Source organism: Mixophyes fleayi, chromosome 5 (genome assembly GCF_038048845.1).
Source record: "Mixophyes fleayi isolate aMixFle1 chromosome 5, aMixFle1.hap1, whole genome shotgun sequence".
Lineage (NCBI taxonomy): Eukaryota > Metazoa > Chordata > Amphibia > Anura > Limnodynastidae > Mixophyes > Mixophyes fleayi.
The window spans coordinates 80,583,808-80,591,106 of NC_134406.1; the positions used below are offsets into that span (position 1 = coordinate 80,583,808).

At 37.6% G+C, this 7,299-nt stretch overlaps 1 long non-coding RNA gene across 1 annotated transcript; it reads left to right on the top strand.

The window, feature by feature from the left end:
- The first annotated feature begins 653 nt into the window (after positions 1–653).
- Positions 654–7,018, top strand: LOC142157691 (uncharacterized). Its single transcript, XR_012692572.1, has 2 exons — positions 654–719; positions 6,734–7,018. It is a non-coding gene; the product is annotated as an uncharacterized LOC142157691 (long non-coding RNA).
- Positions 7,019–7,299: the final 281 nt, after the last annotated feature.

The following is a 7,299-nucleotide window of genomic DNA, read 5'->3' on the forward strand; positions in this document are numbered from 1 at the left end:
TATCTCTCAGGACTTGTTTGGCTGCCATTGTTCGTATACCTCTGCTCTTTCCTTTCACTTCTCTAAGAGGGATGTTTTTCTCTGCAAAGCCCATTGTCATGTTTCTTTATTTTAATTGTTTCTCCTACCCTATAGCCAGGTTTCTATTAAAATTCATTGTGACCCAGCTGTGTATTAGAACTACAAAAAATATTTAAATGGTACCTTATAGAAGTTTAACGGAGCATTACACAATGACTTTGAAATTCTCCTGATTTTACTGTCTTGCAAGTTTTCTTTCAGTATAAAAATGGTTAAATATTGAAATTGCAATCATCAGCAAATTCATTTTTCTATAAATTGAAATAAATGTTTTCCATAAAGAACATTCCATAAAGAACATTCACATTCAGAAGTAGAATATCCATGAGGAATGTACTTTTCTTCACAAGATATTAATGAGATTATCCATCAATATCTAGATACGAGTTATCACCCATTAAAGTAAAATACGTAACCACACATGAAATTTCCCTCATGTAATTCAGTTATAAAAGCTTTGACTGTGCTAAGAATATCACTGACTTACATCACAAGTAACTGTTGTGATGTCACTTAGCTTAAGTATAAATACAAGTGATTTGACAGAGCAGTCAGTTATCAGCTGCCTGTGAGCAACTTTGTCTACAGTATTTGTTTCTGTGATAATATCTGAGAGATGTGAAATGACATCATGTAAGGTAAGATTATTTTATATATGAAAGAAATGTTTCTTTGTAATGACCAATAAACTTAACAAGATATATGAAAATAAAATTATAAATAAAAATTACCATTACTCACAGATTTTGGATATATCAAAGTAAATATAGTTTAACCATATCATCCAAAAAGGTGTTAAGATTTATCAGTTCCATTAACTGATGTGAAGTATGCATGTAAGTCACCATGTCATTAACATATTATTATACTTATTATTAAGATTATTGGCTTTATACAATTTAGTAATTTTTCCAAGAAATTATTAGATCCATGTAACGATAATTTTTGTGCAAAGTACCTTGTAATGTGCAGCTGTATCACAGAAAGTAGAGTGTATCAAGTTTTCTCAGGCGAGTTCAAAAGAATTCCCTTTTCTACTCCACTAGAGGATATAAATAGGGGATTCTTACATTATTCAAATTGAGAGACAAAATCATAGCTTTCTTAGGATAGTTTTAGCTTAAGTGACATTTACCGTTTCAGCTTCAAATTTAGGGTTAATGCTTGGGCTAATGTTTTGGATACATAAGGTTTATCTCTTTCACTCCCAAGACTACTTACTAAATTTATTCCTCTGAAGGGCACACTGGGGTTTTTTCATGAATAACTTTTCTTTTTTTACTCAGTATTTTATATTGCATCTATTTCATGCAAGAAACACTTTTTTGTTGCCATCATTGTTTCCTGTAGCTTCAAGCTGTATTATTATAGAGCATGGGAATAGCAATAGGTATAAGACCGCATTCTCCAAATGTCTAATTAGCTATTCTGTGTCCAGGAGGGTGCCATATTGCTACTTGCATGTGCCTCCTGGCTTACAGCAGGTTTAAGCTGCGATTGTTGTGACCACTGCGGGATGCACACAAACACTGCACTTGCACAAAGATGCACACAGATACTGCATTACCATAGACATGCACACAGAGACTAGGATCTCATAGATATTTACAAAGACACTTCACTAGCCAGAGGTGCACACAGACACGACACTCATCCAGCGATACACACATGCACCAAACATAGCCAGGGATGCACACAGATATCACAATACCCAGAGATGCACACATGCACCAAACATACCCAGGGATGCACACAGATATCACACTCACCCAGAGATGCACCCACACACCAAACATAGCCAGGGATGCACACCGATATCACAATCACCCAGAGATGCACCCATACACCAAACATAGCCAGGGATGCACACAGATATCACACTCACCCAGAGATGCACCCATACACCAAACATAGCCAGGGATGCACACCGATATCACAATCACCCAGAGATGCACCCATACACCAAACATAGCCAGGGATGCACACAGATATCACACTCACCCAGAGATGCACACATACACCTAACATAGCCAGGGATGCACACAGACAGCACAATCGCCAAGAAAAGCACACAAATTACAGTTAGTTACTGACCCATGAGATTTACAAACACTCTGCTCCCCTCCAGTCTTCAAAGCAAAAATCATATCTACTAAGCCTCTCCTCATTGGTGCCCTGCTAAGTCCCATCTAAAGGGGATGATACATGTACGGGTTACTAAGATTAAATGGGCAGCTGTGGTCATTATGGCTGAGCTGCGTCTTTTAATTTAAGTTGAATAATGATATGATACATTAGTAGAGCTTCATCAAAGCTAGGGGCTCATGTACAATTGGATATGTGTCTGTTTCTTTGCATAAGATACTCATTTTAATACTGCTCATGATCACCAAATCAATGTGCACATATGTCCATGTGCAGATTTTGGTGCATCTTACACTTACACCTGGAGACATAGGGAGGGTGGGAAGGTGCGGGCTAGCATACGCCGAGTACTGTAAGGACAATTTTATGAATTAAGAATAAGAACACAACTTGTACCCACTAATATATAATAACAAGTATTAGTGCTCATTACAATGTTATAAATAGACACGTAATTTCACTTCATTGTGTAATTCTTGAGAGATGTAACTGCTTTCACTGGGCTGATCTTATGACTGCACATCACAAACAGCTGTTGTGAGGTCACTCAGCTTAGGTATAAATGTTAGTGCCTGGAACATAATAGTCAGTTATCTGCTGTCTTTATCTGTTATAAAGTGTGGGTTCTATGTATTTACTGTTCACTGTCTGTACCTGTTTATCTGACAAAGGTGTAAGGTAAGCTTATTTTAGATTTGAAAATATGTTAATTATGACCAAATAACTGTTTTACAAAATCTTAAGTAATATTAAAATACATATTTGAATACATTTGCGCTCATTAATGTTTACTTATGTGTGGAAAGGTAAGTCACCGCGTATGGTCTACTCTCGTAGGACCCGAGAGAAAAAGTTGGGAGGTCTCACCCTTCCAGATTTGGTTAAATACCAAGAGGCATGTCCTTTATCTCAATTGAGGGAATGGGCTCTTCACTCAAATCATAAACTGTGGGTCGATTTGGAGAAGGCTCTTAATCCCTCATTTTCCATACCTCTGATTTGGGTCCCTAAGATGTAGCACCCCCCCCCCCCTCCCCCTTAGTTTAACTCAACTGTCTAGAGATTTCTTGGTGCTCTGGGATAAAGCCATTGCTGCCAATGCAGAAACAGTTCTCCCCACCTTTAGCGTCTCCCTCTTGACAATAGCCAAACTGATTCCAGACCTTAACCTCTCCTCCTGGTTAGTGAAGGGTCTCTCCAGATTTCAACACCTGTATAATGATGAGGGCCTTATTTGTGTCTTTCATGCTGCTTAGAACCCAGTACCATCTTCCAGTCCAAGACTTCTATAAATTCCTCCAAATTCAACATTGGTTTACTTTGTTCGGCTCACAGCATCGCTCTCTTCATCCAGCTTTTTCTTGACTATTGGCCAAGTTGACTAAAGAAAATAACAAAGTTGGCATTACATTCTTGTACAGATTCCTCTCTACCATAGATGACTCCCCAAAATTTCCTTCTCAACTACAGTGGGAATGAGACCTAGATTAGGATTTTTCCATGATACAGTCCATCTTCTCATCAGACCACAGTATGTCTCGCTGTTTAAACCACACTGAGATCTTGTTTAAGTTATTGCATAGGCTTTATTTGACTCCAGACAAACTATATCAAATGGGGCCCCCCCTTTAAAAAATATTGCTGGCACAATTGTGATGAGATTGGTGACACCTTTACATTTTTTTGGAGTTTCCCAGTCCTTATGGACCGCTGTCTCGACCCTGACCAAAGATGTCACCCATTGTCCACTTGCCCATTGTGACTTGGTGCTTCTCCATTATTTTCCACCTCAAATTCCCTCATGTGATAAATATGTGATTGGAAATATCCTCATAGCCACACGTAAAACCAGTAGCTCAGTTCCTGGAAGGTTACTACACTCACATCTATCCATGAAATGAATTTCAAAGTTCCACTTAGTTGTGAGATGGAGACACTGGATGTACCTTATTCTACTGCTGTATCTTCAGACAAGAATTTGATTTGGATAATATAAGATTCCACCAATCCTCTTTGTGTCCCACCTCGCCTTAGGTTCCAAATATTGAGCACTTCTTACTTGGTCTATATTTAGTTTAATTCAATCGTGTTATATACTAGCTGGTTTTACTTCATATGTTCCCAATGCTATTGACGTTATATGTTTCATCTTTTCTTGTAACAAATGTTTTATTGTGCTCCCCCCGTGTACCTTCCTTTCCTTTTTGCCCCTTCCCCATTTTTTATTTTCTGTACCCCCATAATTGAAAATCTTTAAAGAACACTATTGTTGAAGAAATAATGTTAAAATAAACAAATAGTGTCACTAAAATATTTATCTGATATCTGAAAATATAGTTTAATGCAGTCATCATGAATGAATAAACTACCAATTTATTATGCTAGATAAGTTACATTAAATAGTGTGAAGTTTTTCATTTTACTATTTTTATAATGGGTCCATGGCCTCTGTGGAATGGGCATTAGGAGTATGGAGGATAGAGTCTGTGTCAGCTTATTAGTGCAGGATTGGATGAAGGAGGCAACATCCTTCTCTGTTGGCCAACATAATTCCCAGAGGACCAGTTCTAGGGGGGAATGTTGATGTTATAATTACAGTTATATCATATATGTTATTAAAGTTGTAAGGTTATACTGTTAGGAATGTGTGAGCTGTATGTCTGAGCTGTGGTTTGATTAAAGCAAATTGATTAATGATGTGATATGTTAATAGAGTATCCACCAAACATACCAGGGTTTTTGTAGTACTAAATATATGTTAGGTTTTTTGTGTGTAACATATGCATTTCTGTCCATATACAGATTTTAGCTCATTTTACACTTATGTCTGTAGGAGGAACAGAGGAGGCATGCGTAGGCTAAGTACAGTAAGGGCATGTTCATGCATTGTAACTCAAGGAGATCTGTCGTGTCGCGAGACGTATATCTTGCAGGTGCTGGAAAGCTGGTTCAATGGTATGCACTGGTGATGATAACTATGTCTGTGTTCATGTTCTAGCATTCATAAGTGACCATCATTATTATCACTTGGCACGCCCTTACTATACATTGACTAGGTGCATACACCTATTCCCTACCTGTTCTGTCTATGAAATCGTAGGCTTTCATTTATGTGCAAGCATGAATTGTGCTCTTTGGCATACGTATTGGTTTTGCACATGTGCAGAGTGAAAAACACAAAATACGACACATATCGGCATTTATGTTCTTCAATGAATCAGGCCCCATATGTCTTTAGCCCACTGTCAATTTACCTTATTAAGCTTCTATGAGAAAGGCAAATCAGATGCTTGGTTGCATAGGGAGAAGAATCAGTAGCAGAAAGAAAGAAGTAATAATGTCGCTGTATAGGTCATCGGTACTGTCTCATCTAGAATACTATATTCAGTTCTGGAGGCCATATCTCCAGAAGGATATAAATACATTATATACTGTACAAAGAAGGGTAACTAAAATGGTGCATGGCCTACAAAGACATGGCTGGAAAGACTAGAAGAGCTTAATATGTATAGTTTGGAACAGAGAAGGGAAAGGGAGGACATGATAGAAACTTTCAAATATATTAAGAGTTTTTGATAAAGTACAGGAGGGAAACATTTTTTAAAGGAAGAGAAGAATTAGTACACGAGGACATGCACTGAAACTGAAGGGGAGAAGGTTCATAGGGAATTTGAGGAGAAATTACTTCACAGAAAGGGTAGTGGATAAATGGAATAGCCTCCCATCAAAGGTGGTAGAGGTTAATACAGTAGCGCAATTTAAACATACTTGGGATAGACACAATGATATCCTTACAAAGAACGAAGGATCAATTAGGGTTTGAGGTTACCATAGGTTAAAAAATGGGCAGACTAAATGAGCCAAATGGTTCTTATCTGCCGTCAAATTCTATGTTACTAGCTTTCTTTTTTAATCCATCTGTATACATTTATTTAATGCAAAGCATATGTTAAAAGTAAGCTACATTAAATCTACTGCCATTCATTGTCTTTTAATAGCTCAGCAGGTCTTACCATCTGAACAGTAGCTGAGATCTGCACTGTTTCAAAACGATAATGTTTTGATGTGCTGGTTAAGGACAATAAATTCTCAATGTACCAGACAAATCAGATTCACCAGGTAATGTCTGCCAGATGTGTTAGCAAAGTTTTATTAATCAACATACATAAATCACAGCACTTTTATATTGTTGCAAATTAGTTAACACACTGTTTGTGTCCTGTTCACATATGTCTGTCATGTAGATATTATTTAAGAAATTATTATATGTCTTTTATTATGTCTAAATATGAAATATATAAAAGCAAAAATTCTAACTCCATAACCATAAAAAGTTACATAATAAATATAATACCCTAAATTTTGTTTGCATTTCTAAAAAGTATCTGACTACCATCGCAAATCTATAAATATTAAAATAGTAGAAATAATTTGTTTCTTGTAAATATTGTTTGCAACTCCTTAATCAAAAATGATGCCTTCATCAGTTGTTATTTCTCCATATTAGATTCTGTCAGTCTCTGACTCTTCAGCTATTGTTGACCTACAAGTTCCAGCATGCCCTGCTAGATGGAACCTGTCAGCGCCTGCTCAGACTTATAGTTCCACAACAGATGGGGAGTTGCTTAGTCCTGCTTGCAACAATGATGGGCTACAGGTGAAATGTAGGACATTTTCTGTACTTCCCTCTATATGATGAGGGCAAAGTTACTAACAAATTGTAAACATTGTTTGGATGTCTTTCCTGCAACAAATGCTATCTGTATGAACATTCTGAGGATGATTTGACCCAGTGAATGTATCTGATTGTCATTTTTGAAGTCTGGGAGGAATATCCCTCTCCCCCTCTCCCTTTCCCCTCCATAAGGATAAATTAGCAACTATCACACTGCCATACCTCCCAACAGGTCTGTCCCCGGCAGCTGGATAGTGGTGGGGCCAAGTCATAAAGCGGGTATGACCATGGTGCAACAGGGGCGTGACCACGCCCCCACGCTGTAAAGTGCTAGGCTACTGTGAGGACTGTGCGTCCTGGTAGGCTCTTTGAAAATTCCATAGGCGACCAGTTGCAAC